Below are 22308 nucleotides of genomic sequence, written 5' to 3' on the forward strand. Positions count from 1 at the left end.
AAAGTGTAATAGCGAGCGATCAAAAAGTCATATGCACCCCAAAATAGTGCCAATCAAACCGTCATCTCATCCCGCAAAAAATGAAACCCTACTCAAGATAATCGCCCAAAAACTGAAAAAACTATGGCTCTTAGACTATGGAGACACAAAAACATTTTTTTGGTTTTAAAAATGAAGTTATTGTATAAAACTTCCATAAATAAAAAAAATTGTATACATATTAGGTATCGCCGCGTCTGTGACAACCTGCTCTATAAAATTACCACATGATAAAACCTGTCAGAGGAATTTTGTAAATAACAAAAAAAAAAAACGTGCCAAAAAAGCTATTTCTTGTTACCTTGCTCCACAAAAAGTGTAATATAGAGCAACCAAAAATCATATGTACCCTAAACTAGTACCAACAAAACTGCCACCCTATCCCGTAGTTTCTAAAATAGAGTCACTTTTTTGGAGTTTCTACTCTAGGGGTGCATCAGGAGGGCTTCAAATGGGACATGGTGTCAAAAAACCAGTCCAGCAAAATCTGCCTTCCAAAAACCGTATGGCATTCCTTTCCTTCTGCGCCCTGCCGTGTGCCCGTACAGCGGTTTACGGCCACATATGGGGTGTTTCTGTAAACTACAGAATAAGGGCCATAAATAATGAGTTTTGTTTGGCTGTTAACCCTTGCTTTGTAACTGGAAAAAAAATATTAAAATGGAAAATCAGCCAAAAATGTGAAATTTTGAAACTGTGTCTCTATTTTCCATTAAATCTTGTGCAACACCTAAAGGGTTAACAAAGTTTGTAAAATCAGTTTTGAATAGCTTGAGGGGTGTAGTTTCTTAGATGGGGTCACTTTTATGGAATTTCTAATCTAGGGGTGCATCAGGGGGGCTTCAAATGGGACATGGTGTCAAAAAAAACAGTCCAGTAAAATCTGTCTTCCAAAAACCAAACCGCGCACCTTTCACTCTACGCCCTACTATGTGGCCGTACAGTAGTTTACGGCCACATATTGTGTGTTTCTGTAGACAGCAGAGACAGGGCAATAACGATACAGTCTTGTTTGGCTGTTAACCCTTGCTTTGTTAATGGAAAAAATGGGTTAAAATTGAAAATTAGGCAAAAAAATTAAATTCTCAAATTTCATCCCCATTTGCCAATAACTCTTGTGCAACACCTAAAGGGTTAACGACATATGTAAAATCAGTTTTGAATACCTTGAGGGGTGTACTTTCTTAGATGGGGTCACTTTTAGGGAGTTTCTCCTCTAGGGGTGCATCAGGGGGCTTCAAATGGGACATGATGTCAAAAAACCAGTCCATAAAAATCAGCCTTCCAAAAACCAAACGGCGCACCTTTCACTCTACGCCCCGCTGTGTGGCCGTACAGTAGTTTACGGCCACATATTGGGTGTTTCTGTAGACAGCAGAGACAGGGCAATAAAGATACAGTCTTGTTTGGCTGTTAACCCTTGCTTTGTTAATGGAAAAAATGGGTTAAAATTGAAAATTAGGCAAAAAAATTAAATTCTCAAATTTCATCCCCATTTGCCAATAACTCTTGTGCAACACCTAAAGGGTTAACGACATATGTAAAATCAGTTTTGAATACCTTGAGGGGTGTACTTTCTTAGATGGGGTCACTTTTAGGGAGTTTCTCCTCTAGGGGTGCATCAGGGGGCTTCAAATGGGACATGATGTCAAAAAACCAGTCCATAAAAATCAGCCTTCCAAAAACCAAACGGCGCACCTTTCACTCTACGCCCCGCTGTGTGGCCGTACAGTAGTTTACGGCCACATATTGGGTGTTTCTGTAAACGGCAGAGTCAGGGCAATAAAGATACGGTCTTGTTTGGCTGTTAACCCTTGCTTTGGTAGTGGAAAAAATGGGTTAAAATGAAAAATTAGACAAAAAAATGAAATTCTCAAATTTCCTCCCTATTTGCCAATAACTCTTGTGCAACACCTAAAGGGTTAACAATGTATGCAAAATCAGTTTTGAATACCTTGAGGGGTGTAGTTTCTTAGATGGGGTCATTTTTGGGTGGTTTCTATTATGTAAGCCTCGCAAAGTGACTTCAGACCTGAACTGGTCCCTAAAAATTGAGTTTTTGTAAATTTCTGAAAAATGTCAAGATTTGCTTCTAAACTTCTAAGCCTTATAACATCCCCAAAAAATAAAATATCATTCCCAAAACAATTCAAACATGAAGTAGACATATGGGGAATGTAAAGTCATCACAATTTTTTGGGGTATTACTATGTATTACAGAAGTAGAGAAACTGAAACTTTGAAATTTGCAAATTTTTCCAAATTTTTGGTAAATTAGGTATTTTTTTGTGCAAAAAAAATAATTTTTTTGACTTCATTTTACCAGTGTCATGAAGTACAATATGTGACGAAAAAACAATCTCAGAATGGCCTGGATAAGTCAAAGCGTTTTAAAGTTATGAGCACTTGAGGTGACACTGGTCAGATTTGCAAAAAATGGCCTGGTCCTTAAGGTGAAAATGAGCCCGGTCCTTAAGGGGTTAAAGAGGATCTTCATTTGCATCCGGAACCATTTCTTTTCAAGTTTTTTGTCTGTTGAGTGTTGTAAGAAGAAGGGGAGATGCCACACAGTGGTGAAAATGGCCTTGTCCCAACTTTTTGGGGATTTGTTGACACCATGAAATTCTGATTCAACATATTTTTCCTTTAAAATGGTACATTTTCTCAGTTTAAACTTTTGTTCTGTGATTTATGTTCTATTCTGAATAAAATATTAGAAGTTGGCACCTCCACATCATTGCATTCAGTTTTTATTCACGATTTGTATAGTGTCCCAACTTTTTTGGAATCCGGTTTGTAAATTTAGGGGGTATTCCCTGAGACTACCCAAGAAACAAAGCAAGCCTGTCTTACAAATGGGAGGCTAGCGAAGTACCGGAGGCCGCTGCGATTGATAAAAAATATCAAAACTGATTATTTTATCGCCGCAGCGCTTGTGAAGTGATTGTGCAGTGATAAAAAAATATATATATTTTTGTCACTGCGGCAGGGCGGGCGTGGGTGAACGCACGTGTGGGCGACCGATCAGGCCTGATCGGGCAAACACTGCGTTTTGGGTGGAGGGCGAGCTAAGGTGACACTAATACTATTATAGATCTGACTGTGATCAGTTCTGATCACTTACAGATACTATAAAAGTACCAATGCTGATTAGCGATACGCTAATAAGCGAATCAGTGACTGCGGTGCGGTGGGCTGGGCGCTAACCGACGCTAACTACCTACCAAAGGGGCCTAAACTATCCTAAACCTAACAGTCAATACTGGTGAAAAAAAAATGTGACAGTTTACACTGATCACTTTTTTCCCTTTCACTAGTGATTGACAGGGGTGATCAAGGGGTTAATTGGGGTGATGGGGGGTGATCTGGGGCTAAGTGTGAAGTGTTTGGTGTACTCACAGTGATGTGTGCTCTCTGCTGGGACCAACCGACGAAAAGGACCCAACAGAGAGCACAGAAGCCATTTAACACATTATATTTATAAATATAGTGTGTTATATGGCTTCTGATTCGATTTTTCAAAAGTCACCAGCCTGCCAGCGATGATCATTGGCTGGGAGGCTGGTGACGAACTTCTCCTGCGCCGATTCCCGGCCCGCACTGCGCATGTGCGGGCCGGCTATGCTCGAAATCTCGCGAGAGGACGCATCGGCGCGTCCAGGAGCAATAACAGGGCCGCCGCCAGGACGCAATCCTGCGTTCGGTGGTCCTGAGGTGGTTAAAGAGGACCTTTCACCGATCCTGACATTGTGAACTAAGTATCATGACATATACAGCAGCGCCCAGGGATCTCACTGCGCCGCTCCGTTCTCCCGTTATGTCCTCCGGTATGTTCGGGGACTTGGTTATAGTAGGCGGAGTCTGCCCTTGTTCTGCTGGGCGTCTGCTTCTCCTAGGCTGTAGCGCTGGCCAATCGCATCGCAGAGCTCACAGCCTGGGAGAAAAAAACTCCCAGGCTGTGAGCTCTGCGCTGTGATTGGCCAGGGCTACAGCCTAGGAGAATGAGACGCCCAGCAGAACAAGGGCAGACTCCGCCTACTAAAACCAAGTCCCCTAAGTCTCTGCCTACTATAACCAAGTCCCCGAACATACCGGAGGACATAACGGGAGAACGGAGAGGCGCCCAGGGATAATAGTAAGTGCAATGAGATCCCTGGGCGCAGCTGTATATGTCATCATACTTAGTTCACAATGTCAGGATTGGTGAAAGGTCCTCTTTAAGGTGAAAATGAGCCCGGTCCTTAAGGGGTTAAAAAGGGCACATCTGGGCATAACTACTGTGAAGGGGGCACAATGTGGGCATAACTTCTGAAGGTGGCACATCTGGGCATAACTACTGTGCAGTGGCATAAAAGGAGAATAATTACTATGTGGGGGCGTTAAGGGAATTGGATTTATATAGTTATGTTTTGGGCGTGGCCTAATATGAAAAAATTTGCTGCGCCGTACATATTGTCCTTCTTTGTGCTTTTCAAACTTTCAGAGCAGGGTTGCCAACCAGAATTTTTATTTTCTCTGGACATCTTAACTCAAAATGACGGACAGCCAACATTTTTTACAGGCAAATAGGAAAACCATAATAAATGGTAAAGATTATAAGTAAAGGCCCTATTACACCAGAAGATAATCTTGAAGATCATCGCTAACACGCGTTCATAGGAGCGCTCGTTAGCAATGACCCGGCAGTGTAATACTGCTGCCGATTACCCAATGATGATTCATTGGGTAATTGGAATCTTTTAGCAGGTTTAAAAATCCTCGTTTGTCGGCAGCAGATTGTGCTGAGTAATCATGATCTGCTGCCGGCAAACAGAGATCCAGTATGGGGATGAGATCTCCACATGTAATAGCAGCTGTCTCCTCCGCTAGCGATTACTGGGAAGGAACGCTTCCTTCCCAATAATCTCCTGCTTCATCTGCAGGAGTAATAATCCATGTCTATAGCTCAATATACTGGTAGGAACTCACTGTTAGCATTTACTGTGAGGTGTAAAATGATTACCACCAAAATAATCTAGTCAAAAAAATCACTGACATATCTATTTTTTTCAGGACAGGAGAAAAAATTGGCATATTGTTATGGACTGTCCAGAAATTTCTGGACAGTTGGCAACCCTGCTTGGGAGGTAAGGCTTTAGGTAGTTGGACACACATGGCTGGGTTCATAAAGGGTTAAGGAAGGGATATGTCTTAACGTTGTGTCTCCAAATAATTTGTTCACGTTTGCTCAGTATCACGCACCAAGTCTATAACAGCTCAGGGTGTGAATACGGCCTCTGCTGACATAGCCATTACAGTCTGGAGGAATGCAGTTCTGTGGCAGTGAAGGCTGCAGGAGGCGCGTATGGTGACTTCAGACCCAGTCACACAGTCATCGCTGCTGCTCGTTCAAACTGCCATTGGCTGGCGGCGAAGGGGCGGGCTGGAGAACAGGAAGGCGACAACGAGAGAAACGAACATTACCCGGTAAGGTCGGTACGGGACTGTAGGACAGGGGCTAAATAAGGTACGCTGATAGCCCGCGCCTCCCGCCATGCTGCAGCCTACACTTATGGTGTGAGGCCCAGGGTGACAGGAAGTGGCGGGAAAGCAGAGACTGAGGCAGCAGCTTCTTGTGGCTGACTAGTCTGCTAACTTCTTACGTTATGTTTAATGTACAGCTAGTGGTTGTAAATAGAGGGTGTCTGTGTTCTCACATACACTGCAAAGAGGTTCTGTAGCAGCTGGGTGTTTAGTAAGGCGCATCATGTGCTGTGTTTGTGCAAAAGGATAAGCAGCATTGTAAAACGTGACAACTGCCACCTTCTCAGTGATGTTCTGCAGCAGCTGGGCCAATGTACATATCCTACTATAAACATTGCATTCCTGCAGAATGTCTCTGAGGTACTGCCAGTAAAAACATAATTTTAGGATCAGTTCAGACAAAATATATTGATTTCCATTGTTTTGCTCCGTTAGAGGAGCAGAACAATGAAAATATTGGACTAGCCAGATTTGGCATATGGCTCACCCCAACAGAGCCTCCAAACATATGCCATTGATTATAATGGGGTCCATTCAGGATCGTGCTGTAGGATTGTTCTCTGCTGTTTTTGACGGAATCTGTGACACAGGCCTCAAATGGACCCTTCAGCACAGATGTGAACAAGCCTTTAGTTTAGTTTAGCTGCTTGTAAAAAAAAAAAAAGGATGTAATTCACACAGCAAGTCTATTGAGGGAATCGCTCTCCACGTGCGAGTGTGATCCTCCGTTCTGGACACTGCTAGTCTTAAAGGCGTGCGCAACATTAGGCTACATGCACATGGCCGTGGTTTTGGTCCGCATCCGAGCCGCAGTTTTTGCGGCTCGGATGCGGACCCATTCACTTCAATGGGCCGCAAAAGATGCGGACAGCACTCTGTGTGGACCGCAAAAAAAAAATAACATGTCCTATTCTTGTCCGCACTTTGCGGACAAGAATAGGCAGTTATATTACAGGCTGTCCGTGCCGTTTCGCAAATTGCGGAACGCGCACGGACCCCATCCGTGTTTTGCAGATTTGCAGACCGCAAAACACACCATGGTCGTGTGCATATAGCCTTATACTGATTTATAGTGCTGTGTGTCTCTGCATGACCTTACTTCTATAGAATCATAGTGACCTAAAACTGTCACTGTGATTCTGTATCGGTAAGGTCATGCAGAAGCAGTTTTCTGCTAGGGTGTGATGAGTGAAGCAAACACATTGGGCCAGATTTATCATTAGCTCAAGTCAGAATAGTTGAGTGAAAAAGTCGCAAATTTTTGCGCAATCGCTAAAACTGCGCAAAAATTTGCGACTTTTTTCTGCTCTGCACTATGCTCGCCAGTTTTCTGAAAGTGGGCGTGTTTTCTTATATAAATGAATCTCTAGACAGATTTACTATTGCGACTATTTAAAAAGTCGCAAAAAAATGTGCAATTTCACTCCAGTGAGGACCATGCTTATCTTATGAGACTTTTTAATAGAACATGCGACTTTGACGTGTGACTTTTGTAAAGCTGCTTACTGACGGATAAACTGCTACCGTCAAACCACATTTATTAAAGTCTTAAAGGGCCGATCATAAATCTGACTTGGCTAAAACTGACTTTAGCCATATGTGAAAGTGGAGTGAGCTGTCAGAGTAATGATAAATCTGGCCCATAGCATCTGGACCATTTATTTCAATGGGTCTGTGTACTCAATCATCGCTTTTCATGCATAATTCCTGTGTTCAGGAAAAATCTCAGCACATTCTATATTCTGCATTTTTCACGCAGCTCTGGCTCCATAGAAGTGAATGGGGATTCAGTGAAAAACTGATTGCATTCGTATACAATGCAGTTTTCACTGATGGTTGTATAAATACTAATTGCATCCGCGTGCAAAAACTGAAACACTGAACACAGTCAGAGAGATAAAGTGACTGAACTTGTGTGCAAAACCATTCGTTTTTTCCTGAACAGACCCTGGGAGAATTGTGTAAAAGAGGCCTAAATCGTTATAATGCCGTGCGCTCCTGCAAGACGACCAGTATCCAGGAAGGAGGGTCATGCTCACACACTGGACACACTTGTGTGAAACAGCCCTAAAGTAGAAAATAACCAGCATCTCAAGATCCTAAATAGGCGATTTATTCAAGAAATTCCATACATAACAAATGGTTACAAACAGATCCAACCGTGCCTACGCATTTCGGACAACATCCGTGTCCATACTCATGACAGTATGAAGCAATTTTACTTTATGATGTCTTTTCCCTATGGAGGACATTCTAGTTTTGGGTTATATCCCAGGTTATTGTTCCAAGGCCTGTTTTAACCCCTTAAAGAGGACCTTTCACCAGAATAAAGTATCTAAACTGACTATACAGACGTGTAGAGCGGCGCCCAGGGATCCCCCTGCACTTACTGTTATCCCCGGGCGCCGCTCCGTTCTCCAGTTATAGCCTCCTGTATGTTCATAGTTAGGCTCCACCCAGGGGAACCTGCCGCCGTCTCCTTCTCCTATGCTGTAGCGTTGGCCAATCGCAGCGCTCAGCTCATAGCCAGGCTATGAGCTGAGCGCTGCGATTGGCCAGCGCTACAAGCATAGGAGAAAGAGACACCGGCAGTTTCCCCTGGGTGGAGCCTAACTATGAACATAGCGGAGGCTATAACCGGAGAACGGAGCGGCGCCCGGGGATAACAGTAAGTGCAGGGGGATCCCTGGGCGCTGCTCTACACGTCTGTATAGTCAGTTTAGATACTTTATTCTGGTGAAAGGTCCTCTTTAAGGACTTAGGACGTACCGGTACGCCCTAACTTTAAATCGCGATTGCGGCGCGGCGGGGGTTAATCGCAACAGGATGTCCGCTGAAATCATTTAGAGGGGGGGGGCGCGCAGGGTGGATTTGATTTAAATCAAAATGATTTAAATCATGATTTAAATCACTATTTAAATCACTAGTCAGTAAGGCTTGATTTAAATCATAGTTTTCTACATAAAGAAAATTGATTCTGTAGTCATAGGTTTGTAGAAGCTAGGATTAAGGTATTTTTCTCAACTCTGTTCATGTTATAACATTTTTGCTGTGAAGAAGAGGCATGTGATCTCTGCTGAGTCAAATTCAGTTTTGAGAACTGCAAAAGTAAACCAAGCATCTGTGATAATATCTTGTAGGCAGAGAAACTGCCCAATAATCTTACAAAAACCTCTGGAAGAGCATGACATTGTGAATGGACTAATGGAATTTATTTACCAAAAAAATTACACATATAGAAACATAGAATGTGTCGGCAGATAAGAACCATTTGGCCCATCTTGTCTGCCCAATATACTGAATACTATGAATAGCCCCTGGCCCTATCTTATATGAAGGATGGCCTTATGCCTATCCCATGCATGCTTAAACTCCTTCACTGTATTTGCAGCTACCACTTCTGCAGGAAGGCTATTCCATGCATCCACTACTCTCTCAGTAAAGTAATACTTCCTGATATTACTTTTAAACCTTTGCCCCTCTAATTTAAAACTATGTCCTCTTGTAGCAGTTTTTCTTCTTTTAAATATTCTCTCCTCTTTTACCTTGTTGTTTCCCTTTATGTATTTAAAAGTTTCTATCATATCCCTTCTGTCTCGTCTTTCTTCCAAGCTATACATGTTATGGTCCTTTAATCTTTTCTGGTAAGTTTTATCCTGCAATCCATGTACCAGTTTAGTAGCTCTTCTCTGAACTCTCTCCAAAGTATCAATATCCTTTTGGAGATATGGTCTCCAGTACTGCGCACAATACTCCAAACGAGGTCTCACTAGTGCTCTGTAGAGCGGCATGAGCACCTCCCTCTTTCTACTGGTAATGCCTCTCCCTATACACCCAAGCATTCTGCTAGCATTTCCTGCTGCTCTATGACATTGTCTGCCTACCTTTAAGTCTTCTGAAATAATGACCCCTAAATCCCTTTCCTCAGATACTGGGGTTAGGACTGTATCACTGATTGTATATTCTGCTCTTGGGTTTTTACGCCCGAGGTGCATTATGTTGCACTTATCAACATTCAATTTTAGTTGCCAGATTTTTGACCATTCCTCTAGTTTTCCTAAATCCTTTTCCATTTGGTGTATCCCTCTAGGAACATCAACCCTGTTACAAATCTTTGTGTCATCAGAAAAAAAGACCCCTTACCATCGAGGCCTTCTGCAATATATATTAAACAATATGGGTCCCAGAACAGATCCCTGAGTTACCCCACTGGTAACAAGACCATGGTCTGAATATACTCCATTGACTACAACCCTCTGTTGTCTGTCCCTCAGCCACTGCCTAATCCATTCAACAATATGGGAGTCTACGTACAGCCTTATTCTACATAATTAAAAAACTAATCTTTATTTCATGATGGAATAACCTTTGGATGGTAATATATTTTCCTCTAAAAGCCTTTTATCTAAAAAAAAAATCCGATTTAAATCAAAGAAATCAGATTTTTTTGATTTTTTAAAAAAAAATCATAGATTTTTATCCACCCTGCCCCCCCCCCCGTGTCGGCGATCGCCGCAAACCGCAGGTCAATTCAGACCTGCGGTTTGCAGCTTTTACCTTATTCTTCTGGTGGCGGTGCCATCGGGTCCCCATGCGGCTGTAGGGGGGACCCGATGGCATGGAAGGCAGCGCGATGTCTAAGGGAGGCATCGCGCTGCCTTCCGCTGACGAGCCTGTGAGATCCAGCCCCAGCCCTGGATCTCACAGGCCGGAATCTGTATGAGTAATACACACAGTATTACTCATACAGCCAATGCATTCCAATACAGAAGTATTGGAATGCATTGTAAAAGGGATTAGACCCCCAAAAGTTGAAGTCCCAAAGTGGGACTAAAAATAAAGTTTTCCCCCCCAGAAATTAAAAGTTTCAAGTAAAAATAAACAAAAACGTCATTTCCCCCAAATAAAGTTAAAAAAAATTGGTAAAAAATAGAAAAAAAAAAAAGTATACATATTAGGTATCGCCGCGTCCGTATCGACCGGCTCTATAAACATATCACATGACCTAACCCCTCAGATGAACACCATAAAAAATAAAAACTGTGCTAAATAAACAATTTATTTGTCACCTTACATCACAAAAAGTACAACAGCAAGCTATCAAAAAGTCAAATGCACCCCAAAATAGTGCCAATCAAACCGTCATCTCATCCCGCAAAAAATGAGCCCCTACCTGAGACAATCGCCCAAAAAAAAAAAAAAAACTATGGCTCAGAATATGGAGACACTAAAACATGATTTTTTTTTTGTTTCAAAAATGATATTATTGTGTAAAACTTACATAAATAAAAAAAAGTATACATATTAGGTATCGCCGCGTCCGTATCGACCGGCTCTATAAAAATATCACATGACCTAACCCCTCAGATGAACACTGTAAAAAATTAAAAATAAAAACTGTGCTAAATAAACCATTTTTTGTCACCTTACATCACAAAAAGTGTAATAGCAAGCGATCAAAAAGTCATGTGTACCCCAAAATAGTGCCAATAAAACCGTCATCTCATCCCGCAAAAATCAGACCCTACCCAAAGTAAGAGACTATGGAAACACTAAAACATGATTTTTTTTTTGTTTCAAAAATGATATATTATTGTGTAAAACTTACATAAATAAAAAAAAAAGTATATATATTAGGTATCGCCGCATCTGTGACAACCTGGTCTATAAAAATATCACATGATCTAACCTGTCAGATGAATATTGTAAATAACAAAAAATAAAAACGGTGCCAAAACAGCTATTTCTTGTTACCTTGCATCACAAAAAGTGTAATATAGAGCAACCAAAAATCATATGTACCCTAAACTAGTACCAACAAAACTGCCACCCTATCTCGTAGTTTCTAAAATGGGGTCACTTTTTTGGAGTTTCTACTCTAGGGGTGCATCAGGGGGGCTTCAAATGGGACATGGTGTCAAGAAAAACAGGCCAGCAAAACCTGCCTTCCAAAAACCGTATGGCATTCCTTTCCTTCTGCGCCCTGCCGTGTGCCAGTACAGCAGTTTAGGACCATAGGACCACATATGGGGTGTTTCTGTAAACTACAGAATCAGAGCCATAAATATTGAGTTTGGTTTGGCTGTTAACCCTTGCTTTGTAACTGGAACAAAATTATTAAAATGGAAAAACTGCCAAAAAAGTGAAATTTTGAAATTGTATCTCTATTTTCCATTAATTCTTGTGGAACACCTAAAGGGTTAACGACGTTTGTAAAATCAGTTTTGAATACCTTGAGGGGTGTAGTTTCTAGAATGGGGTCATTTTTGCGTGGTTTCGAAACTTTCTATTATGTAAGCCTCGCAAAGTGACTTCAGACCTGAACTGGTCCCTAAAAATTGGGTTTTTGAAATTTTCAGAAAAATTGTAAGATTTGCTTCTAAACTTCTAAGCCTTGTAACATCCCCAAGAAATAAAATATCATTCCCAAAGTGATCCAAACATGAAGTAGACATATGGGGAATGTAAAGTAATAACTATTTTTGGAGGTATTACTATGTATTATAAAAGTAGAGAAATTTAAACTTGGAAATTTGCAATTTTTTACAAATATTTGGTAAATTTGGTATTTTTTTTATAAATAAAAATGAATTTTTTTTACTTCATTTTACCAGTGTCATGAAGTACAATATGTGACGAAAAAACAATCTCAGAATGGCGAGGATAAGTCAAAGCGTTTTAAAGTTATCAGCACTTAAAGTGACACTGGTCAGATTTGCAAAAAATGGCCAAGTCCTTAAGGTGAAATGGGGCTGAGTCCTTAACGGGTTAAAGGTCCAGGTGGTGACTTAAAGGGTTTCTGTCAACAGAATTAACCCTATTAAACTGGCTGACATTAGCGATGTGCTAATGTCAGATGAACCTATCTAGTCTATTCCTACTTTTATCTATGCCCCTGTTATGGCAGAAATCTAACTTTTATAATATGCTAATTAGCCTCTAGGAGCGGGGGGTTGTTTGCCCTTGCTCCTAGAGGCTTCGTTCTCCCACCTCTGGCCATGCTCTGCTACACTAGATTGACAGGGCCAGGCAGCGTTGGTCATCTGCTGGCCCTGTCTGGCGTGTAAATCTCTCACCTGCACTGTCCCGTTCAGTATTCGGCGCAGGCACAGTTTAGTGAAGAGTGCTCGCCGGCTGCTCCCGGCTTCCTCACTGCGCCTGGCAGGAGGTGAACGCTGCCTGGCCCCATGGGTGTAGGAAGCGGGGGGGGACGGATCCCCCCCAGGAAATAATGCGAGGGGGACAGGTATGGTGAAATCCCCCCCAGCGGGGCAATGTGTGCGGCGGCGGTGGGGCACTGAGATGAGCGCTTCCATTGTGGGCTGATGAGAGGCACTGGGGGCTGCTATGAGGCATGGGGCTCTTATCTGAGGTCTGATTGGGGGTCATTCATATTGGGGTCTGAGCTAAGGTGTGATCTGAGGTCTTATTAACATTGGGGATCTTATTGGGGCTGTTAGCTGAGGTCTGATTAACATTGGGGGTCTGATTGGTGGTCACGTGGCCTACTACAACAATTTAGGCAAGGGAAAACTCTACTAGGTCTTCAAATCTCTCTTAGCATCATGGAGATCTTAGAATGCCTGAATGTAGCCTTGCAAGGCAGAGAACAAACCATATCAGGACTTTTAGCAAGTGTACAACGGACCCATGATGCTATACAAAAGTTACGATGTGACACGTCCTTTAAAAGAGTTCTTGCTACCACTATTAATTTAGTGGAAACATACCAGCTTACTGGTACTACTGTACCAAGGCAACCTAATATTCCTAAACGTCTTCAACATGGGCCAACTGAACAATTTCATGCAAAGACTGTGAAGGAATACTATTGTCCTCAATATTTCCAAATAATGGATATTATATCGACACAGTTAATGCAGCGCTTTGACCAAGAGGGCTTACTTGTATATGAAAAACTGGAACATTATCTGTTGACAGGACAAGCTAGTGAAGCTCTTCCCCAGTATCCAGACATTGAATATCATATTCTCTCTGCCCAGATAACCATCTTATCAAGTGTTTACAAGTACACTTCAGTCTCTGAGGTTGTAGATATTTTGCGAAAGATGCCTGCCAGAGAAAGATGCTTTTTCTCTCAAGTAGAAAAAATTGTCAGAATCCTATTAACTATTCCTGCTTCTTCCTGTGAAGCTGAGAGAAGTTTTAGTGCACTGCGTAGATTAAAAACCTGGTTGAGGTCCACAATGACCCAGAAACGTTTGAACCACGTTGCTATATGCAACATCCATAGAGACATAATGGATGAAGTAGACATCGAAGCCATAGCAAAGAAATTTGCAATGTGTTGTGATCGCCGCAAAAAAGTTTTTGGTTCAGGAAGGGCACTTTATGGAGGGTATTTATTTGTTCCATAAAAAAACACTACTAATCCATTACAAATAAATATATTTATATCCTCCACCTAAGCTTCCTGCTCACTGACATCATATGGGAAAGCCTGCATGCTCACGCCATTCACCTCAGCTTCCACTACTTGCAGGAGCTGGTCTGTCAGTGTAAACAGCACAGTTCCCCGTTCCGCTCAGAGTACCGTGTACTGAGCTGGATAGGGAACAGCCTTGTGTGAATGTGTGCACACTTACCACACATCTCCTGTAGCTTTAATGTGTGAGCTGGCAGTGGCAGGCACACATTTACAGGAACAGCTTGCACCTAGTTAGCTGAAGTATGCTGCAGTGGTTGTGGTGCTTGGAGGGTCTCACTCTGTCTGCAGTTAGAAAATAGTTTCTATTTATATAGTTATAGTATTTAATTGTATTTATACAAGATCTTTTGTTTTGTTAAAATCAGGCAAAGTGCATTACTTAAAGTATTATTACCACTAGTTTTAAGTGGAATAACTGAAATATGCCAAACGTTTGGTTAATTTCTGTGACCTGATAAACAAATAACTGTTCCTTTTGCATATTTTTTTGTTGTGAGATTTTTCACACACACACACTTAAAATTTAACGATATAAACAACTCGCAGTTTAGTGAATAAGAATATACCCGGCGAGCAAAAATGCTGTCCCCCCCCCCCCATATTTTTGGGGGTTCCTACACCCATGCCTGGCCCTGTCAATCTAGTGTAGCAGGGCAAGGCCAGAGGTGGGAGAATGGAGCCTCCAGGAGCAGGAACAACGCGCCCCCCCCCCCTTGCTCCCTAGAGGCTAATTAGCATATTATAAAAGTTAGTTTTCTGGCGTAACGGGGGCATAGATAAAAGTAGGAATAGGCTAGTTAGGTTTAGCTAACATTAGCACATCGCTAATGTCAGCTAGCTTAATAGGGTTAATCCTGGTGACAGAAACCCTTAAAGTGTAGCCTTCCTATAGGTGGCACTGGAGAGCCAGCTCTTGTCCTACTGGATAACAGTGGCTAAAATCCGCAGCAGAAAAATCAATAGCTGAAAATAGGTCAAGTTTTTTCCCCATAATAAAAAAATAAAATAAAAAAAACACAATTAGCACTGTCACATACCAAAATACCCATGTTACTAAAATATAAACATATTTATGTACGGTGAACATGGTAATGTAACAAAAATCTAAATGGCCGATATTTCCGTCTTTTCATCACTTCACCTCTTAAATAAAAAGTGATCAAAAAGTTAAAAAATTTTATCAATAAAAACTACAGATCGCCCTGCAAAAATGAACTCTGTAAATCTGAAAATGTTATAGGGGTCAGAATATGGCAACGAAAAGAGACAATTTGGCATCGCTGTAATCGTACTGACCCGCAGAATGAAGCTAAAGCTAGGTTCACATCACGTTTTTTTGTGTTCAAAATTATTCAACCCCCAATGCTGTAAAGGGTTTTAGGGAATTTAGTGTACATTTGTAATTGTGTTCAGAATGAAATCTTACAAGGACTTTTTAACCCCTTAAGGACACAGCCTTTTTACACCTTAGGACCAGGCCATTTTTTGCAAATCTGACCAGAGTCCATTTAAGTGCTGATAACTTTAAAACGCTTTGACTTATCCAGGCCGTTCTGAGATTGTTTTTTCGTCACATATTGTACTTCATGACACTGGTAAAATGAAGTCAAAAAAATTTTTTTTTTTGCACCAAAAAATACCTATTTTAACAAAAATTTGAAAAAATTTGCAAATTTCAAAGTTTCAGTTTCTCTACTTCTGTAATACATAGTAATACCCCCAAAAATTGTGATGACTTTACATTCCCCATATGTCTACTTCATGTTTGAATTGTTTTGGGAATGATATTTTATTTTTTGGGGATGTTATAAGGCTTAGAAGTTTAGAAGCAAATCTTGAAATTTTTCAGAAATTTACAAAAACTAAATTTTTAGGGACCAGTTCAGGTCTCAAGTCACTTTGCGAGGCTTACATAATAGAAACCACCCAAAAATGACCCCATCTAAGAAACTACACCCCTCAAGGTATTCAAAACTGATTTTGCATACGTTGTTAACCCTTTAGGTGTTGCACAAGAGTTATTGGCAAATGGGGAGGAAATTTGAGAATTTCATTTTTTTGTCTAATTTTTCATTTTAACCCATTTTTTCCACTAACAAATCAAGGGTTAACAGCCAAACAAGACTGTATCTTTATTGCCCTAACTCTGCCGTTTACAGAAACACCCCATATGTGGCCGTAAACTACTGTACGGCCACACAGCGGGGCGTAGAGTGAAAGGTGCGCCGTATGGTTTTTGGAAGGCTGATTTTTATGGACTGGTTTATTTACACCATGTCCCATTTGAAGCCCCCCTGATGCACCCCTAGAGGAGAAACTCCATAAAAGTGACCCCATCTAAGAAACTACACCCCTCAAGGTATTCAAAACTGATTTTACAAACTTTGTTAACCCTTTAGGTGTTGCACAAGATTTAATGGAAAATAGAGATACAATTTCAAAATTTCACTTTTTTGGCAGATTTTCCATTTTAATATTTTTTTTCCAGTTACAAAGCAAGGGTTAACAGCCAAACAAAACTCATTATTTATGGCCCTGATTCTGTAGTTTACAGAAACACCCCATATGTGGTCGTAAACTGCTGTACGGGCACACGGCAGGGCGCAGAAGGAAAGGAACGCCATACGGTTTTTGGAAGGCAGATTTTGCTGGACAGTTTTTTTTTACACCATGTCCCATTTGAAGCCCCCCTGATGCACCCCTAGAGTAGAAACTCCAAAAAAGTGACCCCATTTTAGAAACTACGGGATAGGGTGGCAGTTTTGTTGGTACTAGTTTAGGGTACATATGATTTTTGGTTGCTCTATATTACACTTTTTGTGCGGCAAGGTAACAAGAAATAGATTTTTTGGCACGTTTTTATTTTTTGTTATTTACAACATTCATCTGACAGGTTAGATCATGTGGTAATTTTATAGAGCAGGTTGTCACGGACGCGGCGATACCTAATATGTATACAATTTTTTTTATTTATGTAAGTTTTACACAATGATTTCATTTTTAAAACAAAAAAAATGTTTTAGTGTCTCCATAGTCTAAGAGCCATAGTTTTTTCAGTTTTTGGGCGATTATCTTAAGTAGGGTCTCATTTTTTGCGGGATGAAATGACGGTTTGATTGGCATCTATTTTGGGGTGCATATGACTTTTTGATTGCTTGCTATTACACTTTTTGTGAAGTAAGATGACAAAAAATGGCTTTTTTTACACCGTTTTTATTTAATTTTTTTTACGGTGGTCATCTGAGGGGTTAGATCATGTGATATTTTTATAGAGCCGGTCGATACGGACGCGGCGATACCTAATATGTATACTTTTTTTTTTATTTATGTAAGTTTTACACAATGATTTCATTTTTGAAACAAAAAAAATCATGTTTTAGTGTTTCCATAGTCTAAGAGCCATAGTTTTTTCAGTTTTTGGGCGATTATCTTGGGTAGGGTATGATTTTTGCGGGATGAGATGACGGTTTGATTGGTACTATTTTGGCGTACATGCGACTTTTTTGATCACTTTTATTACCTTTTTTGGGAAGTAAGGTGGGCAAAATTTCAATTTCATCATAGTTTTTTATTTTTTATTTTTATGGCGTTCACCGTTCGGGTAAAGTAACATAACCGTTTTATAGATCAGGTCGTTACGGACGCGGCGATACCAAACATGTGTAGGGAATTTTATTTTTTTCATTTTTAATCAGTGATAAATGTGTTTTTTGATTTTTACTTTTTTTTCACTTTTTTTTAACTTTTTTTTTGACCCAGACCCACTTGGTTCTTGAAGATCCAGTGGGTCTGATGTCTGTATAATACAGTACAGAACAATATATATTGTACTGTACTGTATTTTACTTACACTGAACAGATCTATGCTTTTAGCATAGATCTGTTCAGCACCATGGACAGCAGGACGCCTGAGAGGCGTCCTGTTGCCATGGGAACCTTCCCCGTCTGCTCAGAACTGCGCAGACGGGGAAGGGTAAGCACAGGGCTGAGGGGGGCTCTCTCCCTCTCCCATCGGGGGGCTGCAAAGGCACAGCAGCCCCCCGATGGGAGAGGGAGGGAGCTCCCTGCGCTGTTAACCTTTTCCATACAGCGGTCCGTACGGACCGCTGTATGGAAAGGGTTAACGGCTGACATCGCATCGCAGATGTCAGCCGTTTATACCAGGGTGCCAGCAATGTGCTGGCACCCTGGTATACCCACTAGAAACCAACGATTATACAAGGGGAGGCGGGCGGGGGATCGCGATCCCGCCTGCCGCACCGCCCGCCTCCCGCACCGCCCGCACTGCCCGCAACCCTCCCCCTGCACCTCCCACCGGGCTAAAATCACTCGGGGGTGCAGGGGGAGGGATACAGATCTATTTTAGGAATACTAAAGTTTCTGATCCCCGCGGTCAGGGACCGCAGGGATCAGAAACTGCAGAAATCGCAGCAAACCGCAGGTCTGAATTGACCTGCGGTTTGCCGCGATCGCCGACATGGGGGGGTCACGGGACCCCCCCGCGCATTTAGCCTAGGTGCCTGCTCGATGATTTGAGCAGGCACCGGGTTCCGATCACTGCCGGCCGGGCGGCAGTGATCGGAACAACACATGACGTACCGGTACGTCATGTGTCCTTAAGTACCAGGACATCATGACGTACCGGTACGTCATGTGTCCTTAAGAGGTTAAAGAACCAAATGCAACTAAAATGACATCAATTGTTTTTGTAATACAGTATTAATGTTTTTTTTTGTGATTTCTTCATTGACACAATTATTCAACCCCTTAAAGACTACCACTCTTAAGAACAGAGGTTCATTCAAGTGTTTTCGATCAGGTATTGAAAACACCTGTGGATGTCAAGGAGCAGCAATCAAGCATAATAAGCACCAATTAGGCAGATTTAAAATGACTGTGATACTCAGCTCCTTCTAGACATTTACTGGTGTGTTTACAAACATGGTGAAGTCAAGAGAATGGTCCAGGAAGACAAGAGAAGAGGTGATTTCTCTTCACAGGAAGGGCAATGGCTATAAGAAGATTGCAAAGATGTTAAACATACCAAGAGACACCATAGGAAGCATCATTCGCAAATTCAAGGCAAAGGGCACTGTTGAAACGCTACCTGGTCGTGGCAGAAAGAAGATGCTGACTTCGACTGCTGTGCGCTACCTGAAGCGCAAAGTGGAGAAAAGTCCCTATGTGACTGCTGAGGAACTGAAAAAAGATTTGTCAGATGTGGGTACTGAAGTTTCAGCTCAGACAATAAGGCGCACACTGCGTAATGAAGGCCTCCATGCCAGAACTCCCAGGCGCACCCCCTTGCTGTCTCCAAAGAATAAGAAGAGTCGACTGCAGTATGCCAAAAGTCATGTGGACAAACCACAAAAGTTTTGGGATAGTGTTCTGTGGACTGATGAAACAAAATTAGAACTGTTTGGGCCCATGGATCAACGCTATGTTTGGAGGAGGAAGAACAAGGCCTATGAAGAAAAGAACACCTTGCCTACTGTGAAGCATGGTGGGGGGTCAATCATGCTTTGGGGCTGTTTTGCTTCTACAGGTACAGGGAAGCTTCAGCGTGTGCAAGGTACCATGAATTCCCTTCAGTACCAGGAGATATTGGATGAAAATGTGATGCAGTCCGTCACAAACCTGAGGCTTGGGAGACGTTGGACCTTTCAACAGGACAATGATCCCAAGCATACCTCCAAGTCCACTAGAGCATGGTTGCAGATTAAAGGCTGGAACATTTTGAAGTGGCCATCGCAGTCACCAGACTTAACTCCGATTGAGAACCTCTGGTGGGACTTAAAGAAAGCAGTTGCAGCGTGCAAGCCTAAGAATGTGACTGAACTGGAGGCTTTTGCCCATGAAGAATGGGCGAAGATACCCGTAGATCGCTGCAAGACACTTGTGTCAAGCTATGCTTCACGTTTAAAAGCTGTTATAACTGGAAAAGGATGTTGTACTAAGTACTAAGATTGAATGTCACTTGGGGGTTGAATAAAACTGATAATGATGTGAGCACAGAAAAGACATTTGTGGTTATTTCATTATAAATGTTATGTTATATTTGTCTGACTTACAAGTGCCTCTTTGATTTAATTGTAAACAAGATGACTGAAATGATCAAAATCAATGTCAAACTGGCCAAAATACTCAATTTCAGTGGGGGTTGAATAATTTTGAACACAACTGTATATATTAATGGTATAACGTATAACCATTAACGTATACATTGCAACAAAAGAACGTAATCCAGCTTCCAGGATGGCAGTAGTAAACGTGATAATCTTTATTTCATGGGTGCAGAATAAAATCCAACATGTACATCAATGTATACATTAATGGTTGCCTTAGATCAGGGATACCCAACCTGTGGCCCTCCAGCTGTTGCAAAACTACAACTCCTAGCATGCCTGGACAGCCTACAGCTATTAGGGCATGCCGGGAGTTGTAGTTTTGCAACAGCTGGAGGGCCGCAGGTTGAGCATCCCTGCCTTAGATGATACCATTCGTTCAACATTGAGTTACATTATTTTAAAAAAAAAGTATGCACTAACGCAGGGATCAGCAACCTCTGGCCTTCCAGCTGTTCTGAAACTACAACTCCCAGAATCCTCCTTTCACTTCCTTGGGAGTTACAAGAACAGCCAAGAAAGTGTGCCAGCTGGGAGTGGTAGTTTCACAGCAGCTGGAGTGCCGAAGGTTGCTGATCCCTGTGCTAATGTATATATTTGTTTTACTGGACTCTGCAGGATAGAAAGCGTGGTGTGCTATGCTTTAGCATCCTTTTTTTCCTAACATATATGTTAAACGGATGGCAAAAACGTGATGTGAACCCACCCTAATTGGTCAATTTAATTTTTAATAAAAAGTGGACCTCCTTGCGCTCCTAGCGTCTGAATGTGCAAAAATCAGCCAGTCCTGGCTGATTCCGCTGCTATGTGTCTAAAAGGAGCTGTTGTCCTCCTTAAAATTGTGGTATAGATAACTGATATATCACCCGTAGGTGACATGAGACACAAGCGCTGAAGTAGCAAAACAGACCGCTATCTCCCTCTACTTATTAAATGTTTAAGTGAGTGCTAGAAAGGAAAGAGAGGATGCAAAATAAAAAATTATAAATAAAGACAATAAATGGGCAGTCTATAGCAATCGCAATCTGTGCTATAAAAATATGTTAGTACTGCGGGCACGCACGGTATAAACACAAGTCTTAGTTATACGATGCTAAAAATTACCTGATAAGTTCCTGCTTTACTAAAGTCAATGGTGCATCCTTTTCCTTCCTTTTCTTTTACCGGTTCTTTGTTATTCTAAATTTCCTAGTCCTGTAAGTATCTTTGAATAAGAGCGTTCTCTTTGCTCACCTGCAAGCACGAACGCTGCCCCGGCCGGAAGCACGCGTGGTGCGAGGGAGCTTGTTGTTACGGTCGTCCTGGAAATCGCTTCGGTGACGTCACCTCTGTGGATACTGTAGCCTCCGTGGGACAAAAAACCTCCTACGCGTTTCGGGGCCTGTCTGGCTCCTTCGTCAGGGATGGTTAGTGCATTGTCCATGGAGGTTTAAGTAGTTGGTCCGGTTTCCATGGCAACATGTATCGGCATATGTCAGACAAGTATGTGAATAAGAGAACGTCCCGTTTTCTGATCTTGTTTAGGATACTGTAGGTATAGTCTCGGCCATACATACGGGATCAGGATTATATTTCTGAACATTTCCTGAAGTTTTCCAAGGGGTGTAGTGAACACCGTTCATTTAGGTGTTATGAAAGAATTAGTAATTTCTCAATTGTTTAATTCTCCAGATCTGTTATAGATATGTTCATTATTAGTGGAAAGCAAAGAGTTCTATTTCTTGATTTAACCCATTGGGTACTAGACTGTTACATCTGAAAATCCATTTGCTTTCCATCCTTGACACAAGTTTGATATAGTCCCCTCCCCTGCTATCCTGTTTTATTCTTTCAATGCCTACAAAGGTGGATCCCTGGAATTTGCCCTGGTGGAATTCAGCATAATGGCGTGATAGTGGGTGGTGGTCTGCTTTTTTGTGAATATTATTAATGTGTTCCCTGATTCTGGTTTTCAGTTCTCTTTTAGTGCGTCCGACAGATTTTTTCACAGGGGCACCTAATGTAATAAATAACCCCTTTGGTGCTGCAAGAAATATAATCCTTAATTGTGAATTTTCCCTGTGGGGTATCAAATTCCAGTAGGGATTTAATTAAGAGTCTGGATATTTAGCAATTTTTACATAATCTGCATGGATAAAAACCTTTTTTGGTGCTTGTTTTGTTCACCACCAC

At 41.7% G+C, this 22308-nt stretch overlaps 1 protein-coding gene across 4 annotated transcripts in view; it reads left to right on the forward strand.

Moving 5' to 3' along the window:
- Positions 1–5455: 5455 nt before the first annotated feature.
- The window catches only part of RAD50 (RAD50 double strand break repair protein), a 362910-nt gene continuing 346057 nt past the window's right edge, over positions 5456–22308 (forward strand). For 2 of the 4 annotated variants that reach the window (XM_040405258.1, XM_040405281.1), the window contains exon 1: positions 5464–5545. The gene's annotated coding sequence lies outside the window, so the exon portion shown is untranslated. Of the gene's footprint in view, positions 5546–7587; positions 7617–22308 lie in introns of those variants that run through there. The other 2 variants (XM_040405264.1, XM_040405272.1) reach the window with 2 other exon arrangements.

The sequence above is a fragment of the Bufo bufo genome, chromosome 1 (genome assembly GCF_905171765.1).
Source record: "Bufo bufo chromosome 1, aBufBuf1.1, whole genome shotgun sequence".
Classification (NCBI taxonomy): Eukaryota; Metazoa; Chordata; class Amphibia; order Anura; family Bufonidae; genus Bufo; species Bufo bufo.